At 47.5% G+C, this 25,410-nt stretch overlaps 1 protein-coding gene across 1 annotated transcript in view; it reads left to right on the top strand.

Moving 5' to 3' along the window:
* Positions 1 to 25,410, top strand: part of PPP4R4 (protein phosphatase 4 regulatory subunit 4) — a 2,085,322-nt gene that overhangs the window by 13,213 nt on the left and 2,046,699 nt on the right. The gene's annotated exons all lie outside the window — the stretch shown is intronic.

Raw genomic sequence — 25,410 nt, 5'->3', positions numbered from 1 at the left:
TATTTGTAGTGAAGTGTGTCTTAAATATACCTAAGTGGTACATTTAAGTTTTAATCAGTGGTCCCCTTGGCAGGGTGAAAAACAAGTGGTTGTAGATTCTCAAATGGGTGTTACGAACCGTGACAATCTCACAGTGTGTGATCAAAAGGTCAACGTGTTTCACGCCTGCGTGGTCCAGGAGGGATCCGTGGCATTTCTTTTGGACCAACTGAGTAAAATATCTTTATCCTGCAACAGAGAAGGATGTTTGACTTGATTATAAAAAGGTTATTTATAGTGATCTCTAGGGATGCTTAAGGTCCTTTGTACCTACATATAGACTCCCTACTTTATTTATGTATTTATTTGAAGGTTTTAGATAGCCCGAACATGATCCTTGCGGTATCAGAGCGCTTTACAAGGGAAGAACGATGAACAAAAGAACACTATATGCCATTATTATCTCCGTTATGAAGGTTAGATACATTGTTCATGTGAGTTTACTCATGAGTAGAGACTTTACTTCTTTCTTGAAAGAGACAGTATAGGGATTCAGTCTGGTTTCTGGGGGCAGTGCGTTCCAGATCCTTAGAGCAATTCCAGGGACGGCCTGGTTGTATGTTTTCTTTTTGGCAAATCGTTGTGGTTTCAGAAGAAGAGTGCTGGGACTTCAGGAGGATCTGCTACGACATGTGAGTTTCAGTTTCTGGGCCAGATAACTCGGGGATATTGTGATGAAATACTTTGTGAGTCATGCAAACGATTTTTAGTTGAATTCTGATTGGTAGCCAATTAATAGCTCTAAGGTCGCAGGAAATGTGGCAGTTTCTTTTAGAGCCCATGATGAGCCTGGCTGCTTAATTGAGGGAGGCTCTTAGAGGGGCTGTTGTAGCTCAGGGAAGTCCGGAGGGAGTTTCACTCCCGTGGTCTAGTCTGGGGACTACTAGTGCTTGTACTGCCAACTTGAAGTCATTAGCTGGATGGAAGGGTTTCAATTTTCTCATAATGTTCATCTGTATGTTTTCTCCTTTTGTTGCTCCACTGATATGTTTCTGCATGTTTAGATTCCTGTCAAGTGTTAATCCCAGCAATTTAGCGGAGTTGATAATTTGAGGTTGGCAGTTGAGCGCTGTCAATTGTTTAAGCCATTTTTCTGTGATGGCTGTTTGGTTGGGTGGAGCGATTAGGAGGAATTCAGTCTTGAGGGTGTTTAGTTTCAGGTGGTTTTCAGCCAGCCAAATCTGTGTTTTTTGTGAAGTTAAATTGAGAGATCTAATATCCTCCAGAGAAGTGATAGTGGATGTTGGAGGAGGTGAGAATTTCTGTGAGAGGTTCCATGAATAGGTTGAAAAGTGTAGGTGAGAGGGAGGAGCCCTGCGGGTCGCCTAATGTGACTGGGATGGACATAGATGAGGATTGATTGACCATGAATCTATAGGATCTATTTTGGAGGAAAGAGGTGAACCAATATAGTATGGATCCTGATAGGCCCATTCTATATTTCAGGAGGTCCACAAGATTGTCATGTTTGACGGTGTCAAATGCCGAAGATAGGTCGAGCAGGATTAGAAGACAGGCTTCGTTTGGTCTAGAATTTTTAGTGCATCATCCACTATATGGGTCATAGCTGACTCAGTACTGTGCCCTGTGCGAAAGTCGGATTGGTATTGGTTGAGCAGGTTGAATTGGTCAATGTGGTTGCCCAGCTGGAAGTGTGCACATTTTTCTAGGAGTTTATCCATAGTTGGGATGTTAGAGATCGGGCGGTAATTATTTAAGTCCGTGTGGTCTGCCGTTGGTTTTTTTAGGATGGGGGACAGGATGGGGGACACCTGCTCAGATTCAAGGCTTTCTGGTATAATGCCTTGAAGCAGAGAGGTATTGATAATCTTGATCCATAGTAACAGTAGCAGAGGTATGAACTCATTTAAGTAATTGTCGGGAAGAGGATCAATGAAGTGGTTAGAGGGGTTCAATGACCTGAGCGCTTTTAAGATTGCGTCTTGACTAAAAGTTTTGAAGGAGGACCATGCGGCGTGTCACCTTTGGCCGGTAAGGACGTATCACCGTGTGTTCTGAGACAAGGGTTTTATTTAGAAGGGCCATTAAACAGCAAAAGAACAAGTTCCAGGCGACGTCGTCCTCAGGGGGATGGGGCTTCTCCTCCTTGGATTCCTCTCTGGAATGTAGAAAAGTGGGTGTTCCAATACGTGGGGAAAAGGAAAAAAGAACAAGGTGCACTCTGATTAGTGCTATGGCCGTTTAACTTCAGGTAGGGAGAAGGCGTGAGGGAAGGTAGCACCCGGTTGAGACCTAGGACAGTGCAGGGCAATAGGCCGTCACCAAAGCAAAGAGGGAATTACGCTGCGCGTTATCCCTAAGGTCTTGCTACTGGCGGTCTGCTTTCCCTGTTCTCCCCACCTCCCGATACCACCAAACCCAGCCGCCCGGGTCCCCTGAAGCGGGCACGCACCTGTTCTAGCCACGTCCCTCCAGGAACGTTGGGGGCGCAGCGTATAACCGATGGCCTCCTGACTGCTCCTCTGCTGTCTCCGCGGTCTCTCCCGTGGCTTCTCTCCTTCTCGGGCTCCGCTCCAGGCTCTCCGTCTCATGCTGGTCTCGATCGTCTTCCTCCTTCTGGGATTTGCCGCCCTCCTCATAGGTTCATGGACTCTTATCCTGCGATGACGCTCCATAGTCCCACCTCCAAGGGGCGGGGCTGTCGTCCTCCTTGTTCGGGATGTTAAAGTGCTAGCCATGTGGGACGTACAATGCCTCTCGTTCTGGGAGGCACACCTCAGATTCTGGCAGCTGGAGGGGAGAAAAAGGGGCGTTTCCATAAGGCAGGCTGCATCGTGCGGGGTCCGATGAGACCGGAACCCAACACAGCGTTTTTGTTGAGGGCGAACTTTGGTGTGCATATGTCAGGGGTTGCTAGAAAGGGGGTGTCTTTGGGGGTGTCAGTATAAGGTATTAAGGCCTTATGTAGGTCCATCTTCATGTTTTCTGTCTTCTCAGTGAAGAAAGAGGCAAATTCTTCACAGGTGGGTAGTGCGCTCGGTCCAACTTAAGGGGGGTATGGTAAGCCATTTGATTGTGCTTTGACTAATTCAAATAGTTTGGGTCGATTTTTGGCTTGGTCTCACTGGTTCCTAAAAAAGTTGCTTTTGACCTTCTGATATTTCTATAGTAGGAGTTTCTGGTAGCTCTTAGCAACTTAAGGTGGACAGGGGACGGGGATGATCTCCATCGGCGTTCAATTAATCTTAAGGAACACCTGTCAGTATTGAGTCTGCCATCGTACCATGGTTTGGAATCTTTTGTGGAGAGCCTCTGCAGTTATAGCGGAGCAACTGTGTCTATTACCGTAGTCATGGAATTAAAGTAGTGGTTTGTCAGAGCTTGAACGTCAGATATGCCTTAAGGGGAAAACAAGAGGTTGACACTAGAGGATGTTAGTAGATTTGTGCTGGTGTTTTTTAGGTTCCTTTTCCATATTTAAGGTTTAGTAGGTTGGGCTGAATATAGTTTACTGCTTCATTAATGAAGAATATGATGGAAGGGGGTCTGACCAATCCCAGGGGAGGATCGTTTCGAGTTGAATGGAGTCCGCATTGGAAATGACCAGGTCTGGGATTGAACCCTTGTCATGTGTGGGGCTGTCGCAGATTTGGGTAAGGTAGAGGTCTGTGATGAATGCTTTGAGGCTATTTACCGCAGAGTCGTTAGGGTCGTTCCAATGAAGATTGAGTTTTCAGAGGAATATTTGGGTACTTTGTTGCCCTGTATGTGTAGTCACGAGATCCATGAATTGTTCAATGAAAGTGAGGTTATCGCTTGGAGGGTGAAAGAAAGTGTGCAAGGAGCAGACTGGTTTGTTGTTGCTTGTGATATCAATACAAAGGTATTCACATGAGGATAATACCGGTGAATGAGATCGGTTCACTGAGAGACTGTTCCGATGTATGCAGGCAATGCCGCCCCCTGGTCTATCAGTTTTGTCTACTCTGGTGTTGTCATGGGTTTGGGGGGACCAGAATATCGAGGATAGGCGTAGACGATTCATTTAACCAGGTTTCGGTCAGTATTAAGAGGTCAGGTTCATGAGTGAGTATGAGATCAGCTATATCAGCCGCATGTCTTGAGGCTGATCTACAGTTTAGTTGTATAAATTTGAGATTGGGCTTGATGGGAGCTAGAGGTTCCGGTGTGAGGGGGACTCACGTAAGATTGTCTTTAATTATTCCTCTGATGTTGGGTCTTGGAGCTCTGTGTGGATTAGAGGGGATAGTTTGGATTAGGGTATGTTTATTTGTGTTGTCCGAGCACACTGTGATATGGATGGGATGTGGGAGATCATAGAAGCAGAGTAGGGAGTGTATATCTTTGGTGGATAAAGGATCCTTCCTTTGGACTGGATGGGTCGGGGCATTGGGGTAAGGTACTGTTCTCCATCTTGGGAGCAAATGCTTCGGTGATGGTGATTGCATCAGGTGGGGGTTTGGGGAAAGGTTACTGTTAGACCTGTCAGCCCTTTGGGTGGTCCCTCCTCATCATTATTTATTTTGTCCCACTTCTGCCTCAAACCCTATTATAATTTTTCCTTTTTGGGAACCACCAGACTTTTTAGTGCTGATGCAGGGTCAGGGAGCCATTTTCCCTACCCCTGGAACTTCTGTCTGAGGGCCTGAGACACAAAATGGTGGCCACCCATTGTCACCTGTGACATCACCAGAACCTCCTGGAACATTCTAGAACCCTGTGACAGTGGGAGGCAGTTTAGAATGTTGGGAGGCCATCTCAGAGTGGCAGTTGGCATCTGACTGGAGAAGAGAGAGGACAGAGATAGAAGGAGGTCGGAGTAAGGCAGCAGGGGTGGAAACCAGTGCTTGGAGTGGGGTCCAGAAACCCACCCTTGATGCTAGTCCCTACTGACCAAGCCCAGCCTAGAGCCCTGTGTGGGACCAAGACCAGAAGAACCATCTTAAAGAACCGAACATTTGAAACAGGCCTTAAAGAAGAAGAACAGCAAGTTCCTGACCTGTTCAGCAGTGTCCTCCTGGAGTCCTGACGTCGAGAAGCCTGGAGACCTGGGGCCTGAGGGAGAGAAGCGGCGCTGACAGAAAGCAGACGTCGTACCCGGAGCCGCCAGAGGTCGAGTGAGGGCGCCGACGGAGGTCGTGGAGAGTCACCGGAGGTCGAGTAAGGAGTAACCCGAGGTCGAGTGAGGGCGCCGACAGAGGTCGTGGAGAGGCGCCGGAGGTCGAGTCGGGAGTCACCCGAGGTCGAGTGAGGGCGCCAACGGAGGTCGTGGAGAGGCGCCGGAGGTCGAGTCGGGAGTCACCTGAGGTCGAGGTGAGGCGTCGACGGGGGAGTGAAGTCCGCCCACCGGAGTCGCCGGAAACTGAGGTGAAGCGCGCCGGAGGTCGGGAGTGGAGATCGCACTCCGGAGACACCAGGAAGTGGGGAGTCCGAGTTCCTGCGACGCCGGAAGGCGACATCGAGACGAGGCCGTCCAGCGACATCGAGCCGAGGCCGCCCAGCGACATCGAGTCGAGACCGCCCAGCGACATCGAGTCGAGACCGCCCAGCGACATCGATCCGGAGCCGCCTCACGGCGTCGACACGGTGCCGAGCGGAGCCGATCATCGTGAAAAGGGCAGTAAGTGGTAGAGGGGGCGTCTAAGGCCCTGTGGAGCCCTAAAAGACCATTCTAGGGGCTAGAGGGGTGTTAGAACCAGCCTGGGAGTGCCTGGGGTGAACTAAGACTGGTGCAGTGACATCTGTGAGGGGCTGTGTAGTTTGGAGGGCCAGATCTTTAGATTACTCTCGTTCTGCCTCAGCTTAGGCCCCAGCCTTGACCAATCTAGGTGGGGCACCCCCATGCCATCCAAGTGTCCTTAAGTTGTGTATGGGCAAAGTAAGACCTAGTGACCTCATGAAAATGATTTGAACTGTAACTGTCATTGGTTGTTTTACCTTATTTATTGAAGGTGCTTTATTTATTGTCATCCACTAATTTATTCCTGCACTATATTTATTGTCTGACTGTATTTATTTGCCATCTGTATTTATTGCACATCTATTTATTCTTTGCTTAATGAGGACCTGAACCTATTTATTGAAATTCCAATGTAGTATTATTTATTTGACCTGCTCTTTTAAGGAAAATCTTATTGTCTTGTATTTATGTTATGAAACCTGCAACTAAGAGAAAATAAGATAAAGACATATATATTTTCAATTTGACTTGCATAATTTTTACGGTGTAGTGTCGTTTTTGGAACGGATGAACGCATGGTTATTGTGAGGGTGTGACGTACGCTTAACACGGTGCCTGACCCCCAGCCGCTCGAGCCAAGCTACCACTGTGCTGGGAACCTGGTGACTGCTAACCCGGTTGCCCGGTTTCCAACAGTTACTATAACAGCTTGTAATTGAATCCTTGTCATGCCATCTGATCTTAGGTGGATGTAAAATCAGGTCCCGTAGAATTTGGAGGTCTTCTTTGACTTGTTGCAATGAAACTAAAATCTCATCAAGTCTGGGATCTAGTGAGGGTTGTGCCCTTATTGTTTGGCCTGGGGTGGGGGGGTGGGTAGGCCAGTAATGGGGCTTGGGAGGTTACAATAGCCTGAGCCTACGTAGGGAGGCCGGCAGGGATGGTTATAGTTAGAGGAGGGGGAGGAATAGAGGGAGGAGGAGAGGCTTGTATTGAGTGGATGTGAGGAGGGGTTAGGGCTGTGGTGGTGTTCAGGGTTATTGGGGTCAAATTGAAATAAATGCTACTTATTCTGGGATTAGGTTAGGCTGGGTACTGTTGGGGGAGTATTTTTACGCAACCTAGGGTTACAGCTGGAGCTGGACTGGGTGTGTATATAAGTTGGGTCGTAAGAGGTGATTGCCTTTTAGGAGATTCAGGAGGGCTTTTAGGGGGCATTCTGGAGTTGAGAGAGCCTGGGGAGGGGGGATAGGGTCTCATGACTCTTCCTTGATGAGAGGAAAAATATTGTCACGTAAGACCAGGTTACGGTCTGATGATTGTATGAGGATGATCCCATTATGGTAAATGGGGATTGTTGCTGCTGCTTTATAAATTGGTGAGGGGCGATTGAGAGCCTGAGACTGTGTGCTGTTTTCCTAGAGGTGGAGACCGAGAACAGAGCGAAAAAGAGCTCTTCCCTTTGTGTAAAAAATTATGTAATTAATTATAGTTCCTTTGTTTATAGAGAAGTAGGACTCTGAGGTCAGGGTCTCGGGTGAGATTTGAGAAGATTATGCTCAAAACATTTGGCTGCTTTTTTAGGTCCCGCCTAGGGAGCGCGCATGCGCTGCTCTAGGAGATGGCCTTTAGCAATCCATCTTCACTTTTCAAGCACCCATGCTTGTGGCGGCATCCACCTTGCGGGAGCGAGCAGCAGCCATATGTTTGTAATTAACGTGGCCACGCCGCTGCTCACTCCCGCAAGGTGGATGCCGCCACAAGCACGAGTGCTTGAAAAGTGCAGACCGCTTGTTCAACTTTGAAACGTATTGGCTCCACCTTTGAGCTGGTGTTCAGCAAACCATTCTCCCTTTCCCCACTTTGCTAAGGGGGCGTCAGTTTCCGGGTATCACTGAAGCACTTGTGCAGCTCTCTGAATGAACAAAGTTACCTCTGCTATTAAACATTGGTTCAGCATTGTACTGGTAGTCATTCAGCTACTGCTGGATGATCGAACGGAACAATGGTACGCGCTTTAGTCTTCCCCCTGACAAAGGTGCATACACTGTGCAGTTATCTACTTCTGACCATAACACTGACATGCCACATAATTCCTAGCTCTTTAGTATATAACTATGCAACTTTTCTTTCTCCTATGTTATTAATACACCTGTGGCCGGCATAACAGTCATCTCCACTTATACCACTGATTAACTATGACTTAGATGTGCTTATTCCATTACCATTATCCACTAGCTAAAAATCTCACAAACACACCGATGTTTGCAGGACAATTTCAAAAGATCAATGAATGTGTGTTTAAACAAGCATCTTGCAATCAAAGCGGACAAACCCTTACACAACAAGCACTGACAAAGGCAACAGTCTAAGCTTTTGGATCCTATTGGCTTTGCCAATGGGGTTTAACTACGCTATAGAACATCCCCAAGGTGCTATGGTGCTGTGACACATCATTTTGTAGGCATGCACCACACATGCGACAGCCTACAAAATAAAACAAAACTCTAGTTATTTTTACATTTACCGTGTTGGAACATTAAATAAAAACAAAAAAAAAGAAGTAGCGCAAATCATTTTTATTTCTCAATGTGTGGGTGTGGAGCAGCTGCACAGAAGGCCCAGGTGGGAGGAAGCGTTACAAAGGATGAAAATAGCGGGAAGAAACCATAAGTTTGTGGCTTGAGGAAAGCAACATGAAAGGGGTGCGGTTTGAGGAAAGCTCAACTATCGATCGGCAACAAGACGGAAAAAAAGGAAGCTAAACTTTGTTTTGTGTTTTGACCAAAAGTACAGCATGATCGTCAAGGCCATCAGTGAAAAAGCGCACTCACTGACCTCTGTGCCCTCCACCACAAGCGCTCTGTGCCCTCCACCTCCTCTCTCTGTGCCCTCCACCACCTCCTCTCTGTGCCCTCCACCACCTCCTCTCTGTTCCCTCCACCACCTTCTCTCTCTGTGCCCGCCACCACCTCCTCTCTGTGCCCTCCACCACTTCCTCTCTCTGTACCCTCTACCACCTCCTCTCTCTGTGCCCTCCACCACCTGCACTCTCTGTGCCCTCTACCTCCTCTCTGTGCCCTCCACCTCATTTCTCTGTGCCCTCCACCTCATTTCTCTGTACCCTCCACCTCCTTTCTCTGTGCCCTCCACCACCTCCTCTCTCTTTTCCCTCCACCACCTCCTCTCTCTTTTCCCTCCACCACCTCCTCTCTCTGTGCCCTCCACCACCTCCTCTCTCTTTTCCCTCCACCACCTGCGCTCTCTGTGCCCTCCACCACCTCCGCTCTTTGCCCTCCACCACCTCCGCTCTTTGCCCTCCACCTCCGCTCTTTGCCCTCCACCTCCTCTCTCTATGCCCTCCACCTCCTCTCTCTATGCCCTCCACCTCCTCTCTCTATGCCCTCCACCTAATCTCTCTATGCCCTCCACCTCCTCTCTCCACCTCCTCTCTGCCCTCCACCACCTCCTCTCTGCCCTCCACCACCTCCTCTCTGTGCCCTCCACCACCTCCTCTCTGTGCCCTCCACCACCTCCTCTCTGTGCCCTCCACCACCTCCTCTCTGTGCCCTCCACCACCTCCTCTCTGTGCCCTCCACCACCTCCTCTCTGTGCCCTCCACCACCTCCTCTCTGTGCCCTCCACCACCTCCTCTCTGTGCCCTCCACCACCTCCTCTCTGTGCCCTCCACCACCTCCTCGCTGCCCTCCACCACCTCCTCGCTGCCCTCCACCACCTCCTCGCTGCCCTCCACCACCTCCTCGCTGCCCTCCACCACCTCCTCGCTGCCCTCCACCACCTCCTCGCTGCCCTCCACCACCTCCTCGCTGCCCTCCACCACCTCCTCGCTGCCCTCCACCACCTCCTCGCTGCCCTCCACCACCTCCTCGCTGCCCTCCACCACCTCCTCTCTGTGCCCTCCACCTCCTCCTCACTGTGCCCTCCACCTCCTCCTCACTGTGCTCTCCACCTCCTCTCTGTTCCCTCCACCACCTCCTCTCTCTGTTCCCTCCACCACCTCCTCTCTCTGTTCCCTCCACCACCTCCTCTCTCTGTGCCCTCCACCACCTCCTCTCTCTGTGCCCTCCACCACCTCCTCTCTCTGTGCCCTCCACCACCTCCTCTCTCTGTGCCCTCCACCACCTCCTCTCTCTGTGCCCTCCACCACCTCCTCTCTCTGTGCCCTCCACCACCTCCTCTCTGTGCCCTCCACCACCTCCTCTCTGCGCCCTCCACCACCTCCTCTCTGTGCCCTCCAACACCTCCTCGCCCTGTGCCCTCCACCACCTGCGCTTTCTGTGCCCTCCCCCTCCTCTCTCTGTGCCCTCCACCACCTCCTCTCTCTGTGCCCTCCACCACCTGCGTTCACTGACTAACTGACTGACTGACTCTCTCACTGACTGACTGACTCACTGACTGACTCTCTCTCACTCTCACTCTCTCTCTCACTGACTGACTGACTCTCTCTCTGACTGACTCACTAACTGACTCTCTCACTGACTGACTGACTCTCTCACTGACTGACAGGCTGACTGGCTCTCTCACTCACTCTCTCTCACTGACTGACTAAATGACTTAGTGCCCCTTTGTACACTTATCTGATTCAGTGTTTCTGACGCTGTGGTCATACGCTCTTTCTGTTTAGCCGGCTACCTGGTACAAGGGAAATAAAAAGAACATTAGTTTATCACACCTGCAGATAAGGTGACATTATTTTTTTTACTTCTTGCTTTCATTTTTTGATTCACATGAATTATGCAGAACTAGTAGCAAGGTGGGTTTATTAGCATAGGTGTTTTTACTGTTCTATTTCATGCATTAATCTCCCTTTTGATAAGTAGTCCTTGTTTCTTTCTCCAGACCCAGACACTTGCCTGTCCATTTCCGTCTTTTGTATGAGCTAGAAGAAGGGAAGCCTAAGGTATGAGATAGCACCTTAAGAGGAATAGGAAGTGCAGGTGCATCTTTCTTCATACTTTCCTGTTCTCAATTCTTCTCTCCATGTACAGCTTAGAAGTCCTGTACTGGCCTGGTTTTGTTGCAGCCTGAGGTTCAACAAGGACCCTTGTCTCTCCTTGTTTTGTTTCCCTTCTTCCCTGGGTTACCATTGTAACTTTGACCTTTGTTGGGTGCAATAGGTGATTTAGGGAAGTTGCGGACCCTTCTTCATGTCCATGGTGTTCCTCCGAAAACATAATTGAGATTCTGACACTGACTCTCTCACTCACTGACTGACTGACTCTCTCTCTCACACTGATTGACTGACTGACTATCTGACTCTCTCTCTCTCTCTCTCTCTCTCTCTCTCTCTCTCTCTCTCTCTGACTGACTGACTGACTGACTGACTCTCACTGACCGACTCTCTCACTCTCTCTCTCTCACAGACTGACTCTCTCTCTCTCTCTCACACTGACTGACTGACTCACTCACTCTCAATCTGTCTCTCTCACTGACTGACTGACTCTCACTCTGACTGACTCTCACTCTGACTGACTCTCACTCTCTCTCTCTCTCACTGACTGACTCTCTCACTGACTGACTCTCACTGACTGACTGACCCTCTCACTGACTGACTCACTCGCTCGCTCACTGACTGACTGACTCTCACTCTCTCCCACTGACTGACTGACTGACTGACTCTCTCACTGACTGACTAACTCTCCCTCTCACCGATTCTCTGACTCTCTCTGTCTCACTGGCTAAATCTTTCTCACTGACTGTCTCTCACTGACTGACTGCCTCTCTCTCACTGACTGACTCTCTCACTCTCTCTCACTGACTCTCACTCTCTCTCTCACTGACTGACTCTCAATCTCTCTCTCTCACTGACTGACTGACTCTCTCACTCTGACTGACTGACTCTCACTGACTCTGACTTGCTAACTGACTGACTCTCACTCTCTCACTGACTCTCTCTCTGACTCACTCTCTCACTGACTCACTGTCTCACTGACTGACTCGCTCTCTCACTGACTGACTTTCTCTCTCTGACTGACTAACTCACTCTCTCAATCTCTCTCTCACTGACTGACTGACTCTCTCAATGACTGACTCACTCGCTCACTGACTGACTGACTGACTCTCTCACTGACTGATTTACTCTCTGACTGACTCTCACTCTCTCTGACTCGATCACTGACTAACTGACTGACTGACTGACTCTCACTCTCTCTCTCTCTCACTGACTGACTGACTAAATGACTGACTCTCACTCTCTCTCTCACTGACTCGCTCTCACTGACTCTCTCACTCTCTGACTGACTGACTCTCTCACTCTCTCACTGACTGACTGACTCTCTGACTGACTCTCACTCTCTCACTGACTGACTCGCTGACTGATTGTCTTACTGACTGACTGTCTCACTACCTAACTGACTCTCTCACTGACTGACTCTCACTCTCTCTCTGAGTGACTGACTAAATGACTGACTCTCACTCTCTCCCTCGCACTCCTTGACTGACTCACTGACTGACTCTCTCACTCTCTCTCTCTCTCTCTCTCTCTCTCTCTCTCTCTCTCTCTCTCACTGACTGACTGACTGACTCTCTCACTGACTGACTAACTCTCTCACTGATTCTCTGACTCTCTCTGTCTCACTGGCTAACTCTCTTTCTCACTGACTGACTCTCACTCTCACTGTCTGACTCTCTCTCACTCTGTCTCACTGACTGACTGACTCTCACTGACTGACTGCCACTCTCTCTCTCTCACTGACTGACTAACTCACTCTCTCAATCTCTTTCTCACTGACTGACTGACTCTTTCTCACTGACTGACTGACTCTTTCTCACTGACTGACTGACTCTTTCTCACTGACTGACTGACTCTTTCTCACTGACTGACTGACTCTCACTGACTGACTGACTCTCACTGACTGACTCTCTCACTGACTGACTGACTGTTATTTATGCCCACCCCATAAGAAAAAAACCCCATAACAAGTAACCATTGGGACAGGCAGATAGAAGATGCCAGCATTGAAAGGACAAAAAAATACTCAAGACATTATTTATTGTTAATATTTTTTTAATATGGTCGTTCAGTTCTACATAATGCTTTCTTGGGTATATATACAGTAACAAAAATGCTTCTGACACTTCTTTATTATAACTTTTCAGCATGCTGCAGACTTCTGTACAGCACAGCTTAAAGACATAGGCAAGGTCAATATCTCTGGCTAAACATTTATAAGGTCTCAATGGTGAGACTTATTGGCAATGCCAATGCTTGTTTGTAAGGTTGGGGGGTACTTAATGGTATAAGTATGTTGTCCTGCAAGCTCCATAATGGAGTCGATGCTTAAAAGGAAAGGTAAGGAGGTAAGGAAAGTGGGAGAAAAAGATCAGGTTAGGTGGAGGGGGGGAAATATGAGAGGCCGTGAGTTTGGGCCAACTAAGGGGCGTAGCTTATGTAGGCAGGGATGGAATTGGATAAATTGCTGTAGAGGATAGTAGAGGGGGAGGTAGTGAGCAGGGGAGTGAGGCTAGAGGGACGTGAAAAAAATATGGGGGGAGAGAGGAGAGACTAGGGCTAAGCCCAAGCAGGCATAGGTGCAGCAGTAGTACACACCTGCGTAGTTGAGATGGGGCTAGGTAGGAATCTCACCTGGGTGCTAGTTGACTAGGGTACCATTGGATGTTACCTGGTTAAACTAGAGATTAGCCCATTGACATTGAAGCCATTCTAAGATGGCCGCCTATTTTCGGGTAACATCTCAGCTCTGAGACGTAGTCCTATAACTTTCCATGTACAGATCAGCTGTGGGACGTAGTCCTATGTCTCTTTTCTCTATACAGTAAAAATTGATCGGTCCTTTTTAGGTCTCGCTGAGCCCAGTGCATGCGCTGGATCAGAGAGACATTTTTTATGTGCGCTTTTTTAAGTGCTGCTTGCTGGCCTAGCGCTTGCGTGCATGTGAGGGTGCATGCGCGCAGCCGCCATGCGCTAGGCCAGCCAGCAGCACTCAGGAGAGCGTCATCGCGATCACTTTCGCTTTCACAGCGATCGTGATCGCGATGACGTTATAATCACTGCACCCGCGCTTTACTTTTAACATTAAAAGTAAAGCGCGGGTGCCGCGATTATACCAAAAGTAAAGTAATAGAAAAAACATCTATTTCTTTACTTTTGGTATAATCGCGGCACCCGCGCTTTACTTTTAATGTTAAAAGTAAAGCGCGTGTGCCGCGGCTGCCTGGCGAGCGCTTGTTTATTTTTTTCTATTGTACCAAAAGGTTACCTTGCAGCCAATTCTGAACACACATATGTTTACTGAGAACTGTGTAGTTACAGATCTTTCCAGCTGGGATAGTCACATAAGAGATGAGGTAAAGGTGTTTAGCTACGCCCCATGTTAATGTTGACATGCATTTGATTGGGCAGTGCCGGTCTCGTGGCTCAGTACTCCAATACTTCAATATAAGGGATTTGTGTTTGACTTCATGGCCACAGGTACAAATCTTGGTGGGCCCAGGCAGCCTTTTATGCTTCTGAGATCGATGAAATAAGTACCACAGGAGTGCTTTACACACAGTAGACACAGATCGGGTCTCGAACATAGCATTCAAGACTTCGCACAGTGTAATTGTAGCAGGGATTGTGCATGGTGAACCTCGCATAAAACAATATTAAGCTACTTTCTATGGGGTTTAACACAGATCTTTAGTTCAGGAGACGCCAGCTAGTCGGATCTGATTTTTATTATATACATTTGTATGCAGTTATATGTAAATTGATCTAACTTTTTAAAAAAAAAATTAAAGCAGTGGAAGGAAATAAAAACATTAGCATGTCATGACATATGGCCAGCAGGGAGAGAACTGCATAGGATGTCGTGGGTCCCTTACTCCTAGGATGGTTGCAGCATGGAACCGTAATAACGCAGCGGTGTATTGAGAGGAAGGGGCTGTTGGCTGCTGCTCCAGTGTACCTCGCTCTACCACACATATGTGGATGGCACTTTGCTGCACATATGCACTATATGCGTGCACGTGCAGGAAGGTTGGAGTGGCTTCAGGGGTGTTTTCAGTGAGAAAGATCAGCTGTAGAAGCTGCTGCGGAGCACTTCATGTAGGCCTGGAGAAAGTGGTGAGTGTGTATATGCACTGGGTGGATCTGGGTAAGGGGACAGCCTCTATTCACTTGTGTAACTATTGCTTGTTGACCCCAGAAAACACAACTACTTGTGCACATGATACTGTGGTCAGCGATGTGGGGCGGAGGTCACCATGCTAGCAGCCGTTGGGCAAGGGTTCTTGAAAGCAAATAAATGGACATCCTGAGTCAGTGACGCCCTCCTACTTAGAACAATTGCTGTAGCATAGTTTCAAGAGTAAGGCCCGCCCATCGTTAAATGAACAGTGGCCATGCTGTCAACAAAAACACGAGGGGGATTGTGAAAGCCATTATGGTGAAAAGGAGAAAACAGCAGTGGCGGTCCATCCATTGGGGGCGTTGGGGCGTTGCCCCCGCGACCCGTGCCCGCAGCTTCCTCGGCGTCTCTGAACTTAAGTAAACTCTCAGTTTACTTAAGTTCAGAGACGCTGAGGGAGAACTGTCAGTCAGTATGACGTTGGACCGCCCACCCCCTTCAGAGTCTGAAGGGGGTGGGCGGTCTGGCGTCATGTTGACTGACAGGCAGCCAGCAGCACACAAGTGCGCATGAGTGGGGACGGAGGGCGATTTTTGCACCGTGCCCAGTCATGCGCACTAGTGTTTCCAAAGGCTGGCACATGCCCATTAGGAGAGCGAGGGTTGAGCCAAGGCTCAAACCTCGGTCTCCTAGTGGGTAGGCGGGCAGAGCGTAAGCCTGCTCTAAGCCAATCCTGGTGCTGCTCCAGCACCAGGATTGGCTAAGAGGGGTCTTGCAATGCCAGCACTGATGGGCTGTTCCAGTGAGTAGGCGCCAGAAGTAACGGACCCGAGGCGGCGCGGACGGTGGACCCGGACCTGCTCAGGACAGGTAGGATTTTATGTAAAAAAAAACACCCCGCGCGACACAAACTACTCCCCCCCCCCCCCCCCCCACGACACGAGCCGCGACTGCACTCATGCATCTGGGTGCAGTCCAAGTGCACTGTAAATCTTCCATACCGTAAAATGACAAACCTATAACTTTAAATCAGCCATGCAAAGGCCAGCGTGAACAAGAAAAACAACAGAGTTTGTATTGCAGAATCTGTGTGACCACAAACACTGGGGCTGCTGAAACCCAAGGCCTGCAGAGTCCTGGGCAAGGGAGTTGAAAGAGGGGGGGTCTGCGTCTTGACCAGAAAAATGATCGGACTTCTTTCCTTGCTCCACAAAATTCATGCCCCGGCCTCAGGAAAACTAAAATTACATGGTCGGGGTGATGAGCTGTCGGCCCCTGGAATAATAGTGCAGGAAACACAGGCCCTGCCATTTATCTTACAGAATTCTTTCATGCCAGTAATTGACACCAGATTCTGCTGGTATGAGATCTCAGCATAACCTCTCCCGTACATGCACACACGCCAAGAATTCCCTCCAGTGCCAGGGCTGAGCCAATGAAAACATCCCCACCGCAGGGAGAGATCGCCCCCTCCTCTCACGCCCCAATATTGATAAAATACACACACCAAAATCTAGCCCCATCTGTGTGTGATCTGGTGCGGCAGCCGGGCCGAGGTTTATTATTACAAACCACCCTCGTGTGGCCACCGCCTCCTCCCGATACCAGCATCTGAGCCTCCTTCTGGTCCGGCAGCAGTGCCCCCCAAAAATACAAAGACCCTATTTCTTCTAAGCTGTTCTATGGACTGCCCTTATCCAGAGCACTTATCAGAGTGCCAAGCAAAGTGTGAGAGAGATGGCAGGGTGGGAGAGTCTCCCTTGCATTAGCAGATTTGGAGTCTCTTCCCATGGCCATGAGTCTTTTTACATAAACGTGATCCCCATAATAAGAGGCCCAAGAATGAATGGGCACGAGGAGGAAACTCCGTCTCCTTCCTACAGAGAGGATGTGCCTTAACTGCTAGAGCTCCCTACTGTATGACCGGAGAAGCAGGTTCCAGTCTCGGCGTCTATTCAACATCCTGTGATTCTGGGCAAATCACTTATTCTACCTGTGCCTAAAAAATGAATGTGGCCTTGTGCAATGTGACTGGTGCTCATGTAACGCCTCCAATACCTTCAGGTCGAGTTCACACTATATCATTTTTTTTTTTTTAAACCATCCTCTCAGCACATGGAGATCGGGCCCTGAGTAGTGGGGCACGCAGATTTTTTAAAGACAAGTGGCACTTTCAGACACTCAGGCTTTTTAGCCCTTGGCACTTTGCATGCTGTGACTTATAAAATTACAAGTAAGTTAACCAGATGCCTCCATGTAAGAGCTCCAATGCACCAACCCTGTGTTTTCATTTACAAATCATTGTTTTGAAGTATGTTAATGAACCAGGACTACAAGTCCCAGCATACATTAGGCTAATCTCTGGCACCAAAGCACCTTGGTAACCTGGAGTCAACTGGTCCCAGATCACACAGCGGTGCTGTCAGGAAACAGGTGACCCGCGACAGATGGCGCCTGCTGAGGTCCAAGGATAAACAGAGGATTTTGTTATCCAAGCCTTTTCCCATCACACTGTCAGTCTGGCATTTCTCATCCAACATCTCATGTGAGAAAAAAGAAAACCACATCATCCCGCTGTGTTTATGTCCAGTGACAGAGCCTTGGCCGGCCCGCCAATGGAAAGCCAGGACTCGTCTTTCCATCCGGCGCTGGCCTCGGGGGTCACCTGTGCCTGTGGCGGCAGGAAGATGGCCGTGCCCAGCCCTGACCCAGTGCCCGGTTTGGAGCCGCCTGTTTCCTGCCCCCATCGGAGGGTGGCTGATGAGATAAGTGACCCTGGTTCTCCTCTTCACCCCCTGCCTTTGTTCCCCGCTGCCCTCGGCTCAGTCCCGGCACCCCGATTCTGAGGGTAGGTTTGTGCTGTTTATATTTTAATTCTGGATGTGAGGAAACTCGATTATTACTTTCCGGAATGGTGTAAAAAATCATTGAGAATACTGCTTATGAGAAGAATTTATTATTGCATTCTCGCACAGCTTGAAATGTGGAATGTTTGGAAATATTTGCGGTTTTGTGGCCATGTCATATAATGTCATTTTGGATCGTATGAAGCAGGGATGTCCCGAGTTTCTCTTCACAAGAGCTTGAATTTAGCCATAATTTCAGGATAACCAAAGAATATGTAAATGATACAATTTAGATAACTTTATGCATGATTGTCATATGTGAATTTAATAAAATCTGATATGAACCCAACCTTCATGGACCAACATTGGACATCACTGCCAGAAAGGGAACTGTGGTGGAGCTAGTCTGGTAACATTGGCCCCTTTTAATATACTTTGGCTATGAGCATGTGCGTTGTCGGACTCTCTCTCGTCGTGGTGATGCCTGGGGATGCCATTGGGCCACGTACAGGCCTTCCGACTCTGTTAACTAGATTTTCATTTCTGTGAGGAGGTTGTTTTCGATGCTATGAATGAATTCACATATGTCCAGAAAGCAACCAGCAGCTACTTGTAAAGTGTTCATTAGTTTTCACACTCATTTGTTTTTCGGTATATAGTTCTCTGATGAAACAGTGTGCATCTTTGAGTACCGTGCAGCGAAGGGTGAGTGATGTCTGCGTGCGTGCAGGTTGAGCAGTGTGCCCGTGTGAGTCCAGGGTGAGTTTGAGTTATGTGGATGGGTGAATGCAGTCTTAGTGAACCCCCGGTAGGTTGTTCTGGCTCGCTCGCTACGCTCGCTCGCCACAGTGCAGTATTTACGCCACACCACTTTCAAATGTCACCAGCCGCCACTGGAAAACCGTAAATACCAACAGCATTCTCACAACCCTCACAAACTAAAAGTCACTGCTGGAAGCTTTTTATTTCACCCCACACATACTCGCTGTTTAATACTACCAAGAGCCCTGTCAGACCCACCAGAATACACGTGGCATCCTTCATCAAACAGTAGTCACACTAACAGCAGTAATCACAAAAATCAGAGAAGTGTGACAGTGACCCAGCACTCAGACATTACCTCCTCCGTGTTTCTAAAGAGCAGACTCCATGAACATGGAATATGTCTCATAAAAGGTTTTGCTATTTGTAAATGATTTAGGAACTTGTGTACAGCTCTCAATGGCAAACATATAACGCAGCAGGAACTGTTTAGCTCGTATGCGTGGCAGCGCTACCAGGAAGTACGAGTTAACCACTCAGCATGATTGGATGTGCACTTGTCGACGCACTGCAGCTGCAGCCACATACATCACAACATACATGATACAGAAATCAGGATTCAAGCTTTGTCGTGTCTGAGTTCGACTGTCGTAGTTTAAAGATGCGCCGGAACCAGCTCCGACTTCCCAACTGTGGTTATCACCTGGATTAGACTTCCGGATTTCGGTCGGTTTTTCCCTGTGGTCCAGTCAAAAAAGGTTCTGTAAAACAGGAGCATATACCTTAGAGAGCTACTTGCAAGAGGAGATGTACAAGAACTGTACAGACTGAAGCAAATGAAGCTATTGGCAGTCATTAAAACAGTTTATACAAACACATCACAAGGAGTTATGGGCTCCAGAAACAGGACTGAACGGCCTGTCCCTGTAACCTCACAATAAGCTTACAGACACTCTGAGTATCGCAAGGTCTCAAATATTAAACTCTTACTGTAATGGAGAGCATAAGCCTAGATTTTTGTAAGACTTTCAAATTAGAAATAGTAACCCCCAAAGGGCTTACATGACAATAGTGCAAGGTGGTTTTATAGCGCGGTTTTCAGTAGTAACATCATTTCACGTTATTAGAAGTGTTATGGAGTATTACCACTTGCTTTTTGGTCACAAGGTCAGGCAGCTAAGAGCAGGAGAAGTGTGCGAGCAGAAAAAGCTTGGAATTTGGTAAAAACATGCTCTAAATTGATTGGTTGGTACCAGGTTCTGCATGCTATTCATGCTTGTAATGGATGGTGTTTCAACTAATTTCCTGCAAATGTCTGGCCTGCGAGGAAGTACTGCAATAGAAGAAAAAGGTGTCTATAAACTCTTAATTGCAATAACCCTCCACAGCCCCATTCCCTGTTCCCCCTCACTCCGGGCAGTGGTGATTCCTGTAGACAAAGTGCAACGCTCTTCTTGTGCACTTTTTAATGCTAAGCCTACCAGAGAGCACAGCAGTCTGGTTTGTTAAAGACATCTTGGGGACATTTGGAAAGCTGACCTAGGAATGCATTCTTCCCATTGCTTATCATTGGCTTTGAGCTATGTGACTCACATTTGCTTGCTATGCAACTCACATTTGCTTGCTTTCTATTTGCTGGCTTTATTTGTTTTAGGCTGTGCAGCTTAGGTTAGTCCTACCTGTGGAGCAAAACCTGTTTACTATATTTTTCCAAAGTGCTTGCTTTCTGTAAACAGACGTATAAATGTATTTTCTTCTCTGGTTACATTTGCTGTGCATTCAAAGAAATAGGTCAAATATCAGGCTTTGTCTTCCAAGGGAGCATGGTGTTTAATTTTCTATCTCGGACTTTAAAGTGAGATGCTTTATCTGACAATTTGAGGGTGTGAAAGGGGGTGACTTTTTAGGTCTCGCCTGACCCAGCGCATGTGCTGGTCTGACGAGACTTATTGAGAGGGTTCCAAAAAGTGGTACCAGGCCAGCCTAGAGCTGCAGTGCATGTGCGTGGCGCGCGCGCCCGCGCTTTACCGCGATTGCTTTCACTTTTGCGGCCGCACGGCCGCTCTGCATGGCCAATAGGTCTCGCTTTTGGGACCTTATAAGTATTTAGTTATGCAACTGTTGCATGGCTAAACACTTATAAGGTCCCAAAGGCGAGACCTATTGGCTATGCCAATGCTTGTATATGTTGCACACACTTTACTATGGAGTGTTCACACCTCATGATACATAATAGAGGGGAGCTACACAATGGAGATAGACCTGCTGGGACAAGAGGCAGTATTCGAATAGTGTGTCTGGTTACCAGCCTGCTTTGTTATATCAATCAGTAATTTAGATTTTATCAAGCTGGGCGCACCTTGGTCTGCTTTTGTTTCTTATAATGAAACTGGACCTGCAAGCATCCTCCCATAGCCCAACCTTTCTCCCCTCATCCTCCCCTCAAACACCCACAAGGTGTGGATCCTTAGCAGTCCAGAATTCATCGCCAGGGTGAGCACTCCCTACCTAGGGGACATATTTGAGGCTTCAAACTCCACATGTACTACTGTACCGCAAGCTTTCTCTCACATATCCTCAAAGTACCACAGAATAAGCGACCTTAGCAGTCCAGAGCTCTTCTGTCAGGTGACCTCTCCCCAGTCCACCTTAAATGTCTTGGTTTCTCTCTCTTTTTCTCTGTCTCCCTATCTCTCTCTTTCTCTCTATCTAAACATTATTTCTCTTTCTTCACTCTTTCTCTCACTAATCTCCACCTCTCTCTACCTTTCCCTCTACACCATCTCCTTCTTCAAAACGAGCAGCACAGCTTTATTTTCAGCTTGTGTTTTTAACACTTAACTATAAAACAATAAAAAAACTTCCACATAAGGAACATTAACACATGTACCCTGATGCCACACATAAAAACTGCATTAAAAAAAACCTTCAGTTTCTGTGACAGTTTACACTATAATCACATTTATGCTGCTGTGGCAATGGCTTTTTAAATTGGTTTTAAAAAAATAAATTTATTTGGTCACAGTTAATTAGCAAATCTTATTTTTTAAGACGATGTGTTTTGTTGATTTACAATTTGAAAAAGCATCTGTCCTATCTTATTTTTTCATTATAATGTGACCTTAGCAGTCCAGAGCTTTACTGCAGAGAGACCTCGCCCCAGCCCTGCTCGCATATTTCAGGCCTGCACCTGCAAACATACTACCATAGCACAAGCGTCTATCCCTCATCCTCTCCCACACATCGCCATCGCCCAGAAGGTGTGCATCCTTAGCAGTCCAAAGCTCTCCTTCAAGGTGACCTCCCCAAGGCATATCAAAGGCTTGGACCTATAGAGGTTTCTGAACATGGGCAAGCTTTATCCCCTCATCCGTTTGTACAAATCATCACAGTCCCACAAAATAACCATCCTTACCAGGCCACAGCTCTACTGCACAGTGACTTCTCCCCAGTCCAGCAAACATACCTAAAGCCTAAATCTGCATAAATCTCTTAAGAAGCCCCCTCATCCTTCCCCTCAGCTTCCAAACCACACTCAAGTTAAGCGTCCTTAGAAGTCAAACGTTCTTTTCCAGGATCACCACTCCCCACCCTGCGGACAGGTTTCAGGCCTCAACCACTCCCCATCTTACCAGCAACTTCCTTCCTTCATCCTTTCCCACATATCCTCATTATACCACAAAATAAGCATCCTTAGCAGTCCAGTGCTTTTCTCCAAGGTGACCTCTTCCCAGCCCACCTTGCATGTCTTTCTCTCTCTCTCGTTCTCTAACTTTCTCTTTTTCTCTATCTATACCATATTTCTCTCTCTTCACTCTCTCTCTCAGTTTATTACTAATTCATATATGTACAAAAATAAATTGCTTATGGTTAACATGGCTTTCGCACTTTATCTTCCATGCGCACATTCGTCTGAGTCTGTTTGCTACAATTAAACTTTCTGTGCTCTGGCACTTCTCTGGTTGATGTGTTTTTGGATAGCTTGTAGTCAAATATTAAATATATTAGCATTTCTGCTTTTCTGGACAACGTGTTTTTGGTTCCACAACTAGTCGGCATGATCTTTTTATGTTTCAATATTATACACAACTAGTCATTTTTAGGTCGACCGTTTGAGACCTCTTGTATATACTTTAGTATATACATATATGTGTATGTACTTTGTGGGCTCTGGAGCTCAGCCCTAAGACTTGTCTGCTTCCGCTTAAGGACTTTTTTTTCTGTTCAACTGCCTCTATTTAACTGTCTTAATAAAAAAGGACCAGTAGAGGCCAGTAAAATACCAGAATTGCTTTCTGCTGAGGGACTTTCGTTTTTTAATATTTCTGGCAACTGCCTCTATTTAACTTTCTTGAAAGAAAACGACCAGCAGAGGACAGTGAAATACTAGAATCACTTTAGCATACTCTAGATTCCAGTTCATAGCAATTGTCTTCCATAAGCACCCGTAGACAATATTTTTTTCAAATCTTGTATTTTCAGTGATATGACCACAGAAGGCCCTGATTTTATATTAAAAACAGAGCTTTGGACTATACCATTTCCAGCTGAAAGGCAATATTTCTCTTCATGTGTTCCCATACCTGGCGTGTCACGTAGTTCGGTGCTTACTTTCCACCATGTTAAAGAACGGTAGATGGTTCAGCATCCAGGCTAATGTGCTGCATAGCTAAATACATATGAGGTCCCAAAGGCGAGACCGATTGCATTGCAAATGCTTGTTTTCTTTTTGTGGTATGCTCTGAAGCGTAGTTCTATGTCTCTTTCCGTGTTCAGTCTGGAGTGATTAGTCCTTTCTCCATTTATGTGGTGCTGACTGCCATTTTGATTGATAAAGGAAGGGATATGGTGGAGGTCATAAATAGAAACAAAAATGGGGTCCCTGCGATGCTCACATCGGCAGGTAAAAATGCCATCTATGTGATAAATGCGAAGCCCTCTGTAAAGAATGATCCTGCAAGGGGGCCGCCTCTCAGGCAAACGGGATCATAAATGACTGATCTCGAGCAGACATCAGGGCTGTCTGTGATAGTGCGGGAGAAATGTAATCAAAAACGGCCTCTGGAGCATCTAATTACTCATCAGCCGCCTCAGCTCATCTGCTGAGGAGGTCTGGTGCAGAGTCCAGCAGCGGCTCACCTCAGCGTTGAGAGCAACCAGTTGCTCATTCGCCATCTCCGAGGTGCTTGACAGTGAGACCGGGTCTCAACTCTCTGAGCCAAAACCTTGTTTCAAGGTCTCTGCAGGACTAGAAATCCACCACTGCTAACGCGAACCCTAGCTGACGCGAAGTGTGCGTCTCTGTCCCTCAGCGCAGATCTCGCCCATGGTAGATGACCCCGAAGGAATCGTCCGAAACTGAGCCTCATTCCACGAACATTCCAGCGTCCTGTCCAGTGTCGCTTGTGGACGTAAGTTTCCTGATTCCTTCTTTTTTATTTTCCTCTATGAAAATGATGCTCCCTGGTTGATGTGGCTGGGGCTAACTGGGATATTGCTGCATTTGCGATCCCTAGCCAACGGAGCTCCCTTCTCGAGCTCCCTTCACCAGTCCACCATCTTGTGAATCTCAATTTCCAACCAGGAAAAGAAGAGAGAAAATAGTGTGGACAGAAGAGTTACATGTATGGAATTATGCATGGGGAGTACCTTCTTAGGACATATAGAAAGGTACTTCTTATCATGTTTCATATGGTGGAATAGTGTGACAAAATGTGCTAGGAGCGCAATTGTAGCTCCTTTGTGACTGGTGACACATCCAAACAGGTGAGTGACATAATGGTGGTAGCAGGTAACATTGCTTCAAGACAGACAAACAAATAAAATCAGGCAACCATGCACCCACATAGTACTGTTTCCCAGCTCAGGGTAGGAATTTCTCTTACCCTGCTGGTGTATTAATAGGTGCACCTCGGATCAAGGCAGAGAACCGGGTGTTAACTGCGACTTCAACTGTAAAATACAAATAAAGTTAAACCGGTTAAAACAGGGCAATCGCACCAGGAAAGCCCGGTGTGTGCCTTCATGGTTTTGACACTCACATGGTCTGATGCGGAGATTAGTGTGTGACCTACCCCTTTCTGTCCGTCTGGAGGTAATGCACAGGTCGTGGGGTAGCTATATATATATGCTGGTTCTTGACCAGGTGTACACCTGAATGCTTCCCAGGTGGCGGATCATGATGTTAGAGCTGGATTGGTGCAGCCATCTTGGTCTAGTCAAAACTATTGCATGGAATGTACCGATTTAAGGTTAACATTGTGCCGTGAGGCTCTCCCGGCTCTGTTGTATGTGTAAAGGGCAGCCCGGTTTTGCATATATCACTAAGCATCTTGTGTTCGGACTGTGCCGGTTGTTTCTCTGCGCCCCCCACTGAGCTCTGCCGGGTGGTGTTGTGGACTAGCACCTGAAATGAAAGGTCCCTGCGATGAGGGACAGAGCTTGGCGGCCATCTTGGCCTAGTTAAAGCTACTACGGGGTATCTATTGAAAGTGATGTAAATTGAGTAATGTTGTGATATTAGCCCAAGTCTGGAAATGAGTCCATCGTGTGCAAGAAACTCTTCCTGTGCCAAATGGCTCGGCTGGCTCAGAATCATTAGTAACTGGCAGCTCGATTCTAAAAAAATCACTAAAAACCCTGAGTGTGGGCTGCACCTATTGATCCCCTGTGTTCTCCTCTCATCTCTGCCGGGTGGCGTTGCTGATGGGCATCTGCAGTGGAAGATCACTAGGATAAAAAACAGAACCTGGCAGCCATCTTAGCCTAGTTAGAGATTCTGTCAGGAATATGTCAAAATGAAGGGTGATATGAATTGGGTAGTGTTATGGTGCTTGCCTGTTTCTGGGAGTTGGGCTATTATGTCCAGGAAAAGTTGGAATAGTTTATGTTCCATGGATAATGGTTTCTTGTATCATCTGTTATATTCATGCCATGGAATGCCATAGTATAATCCATGAATTTGGGTTGTTGAACACAAAATCCAGAGTTGTTCTCTGTTAAATAATGA

The sequence above is a fragment of the Triturus cristatus genome, chromosome 9 (assembly GCF_964204655.1).
Source record: "Triturus cristatus chromosome 9, aTriCri1.1, whole genome shotgun sequence".
NCBI classification, from domain to species: domain Eukaryota; kingdom Metazoa; phylum Chordata; class Amphibia; order Caudata; family Salamandridae; genus Triturus; species Triturus cristatus.
This window is presented reverse-complemented; position numbering and strand designations above follow the sequence as displayed.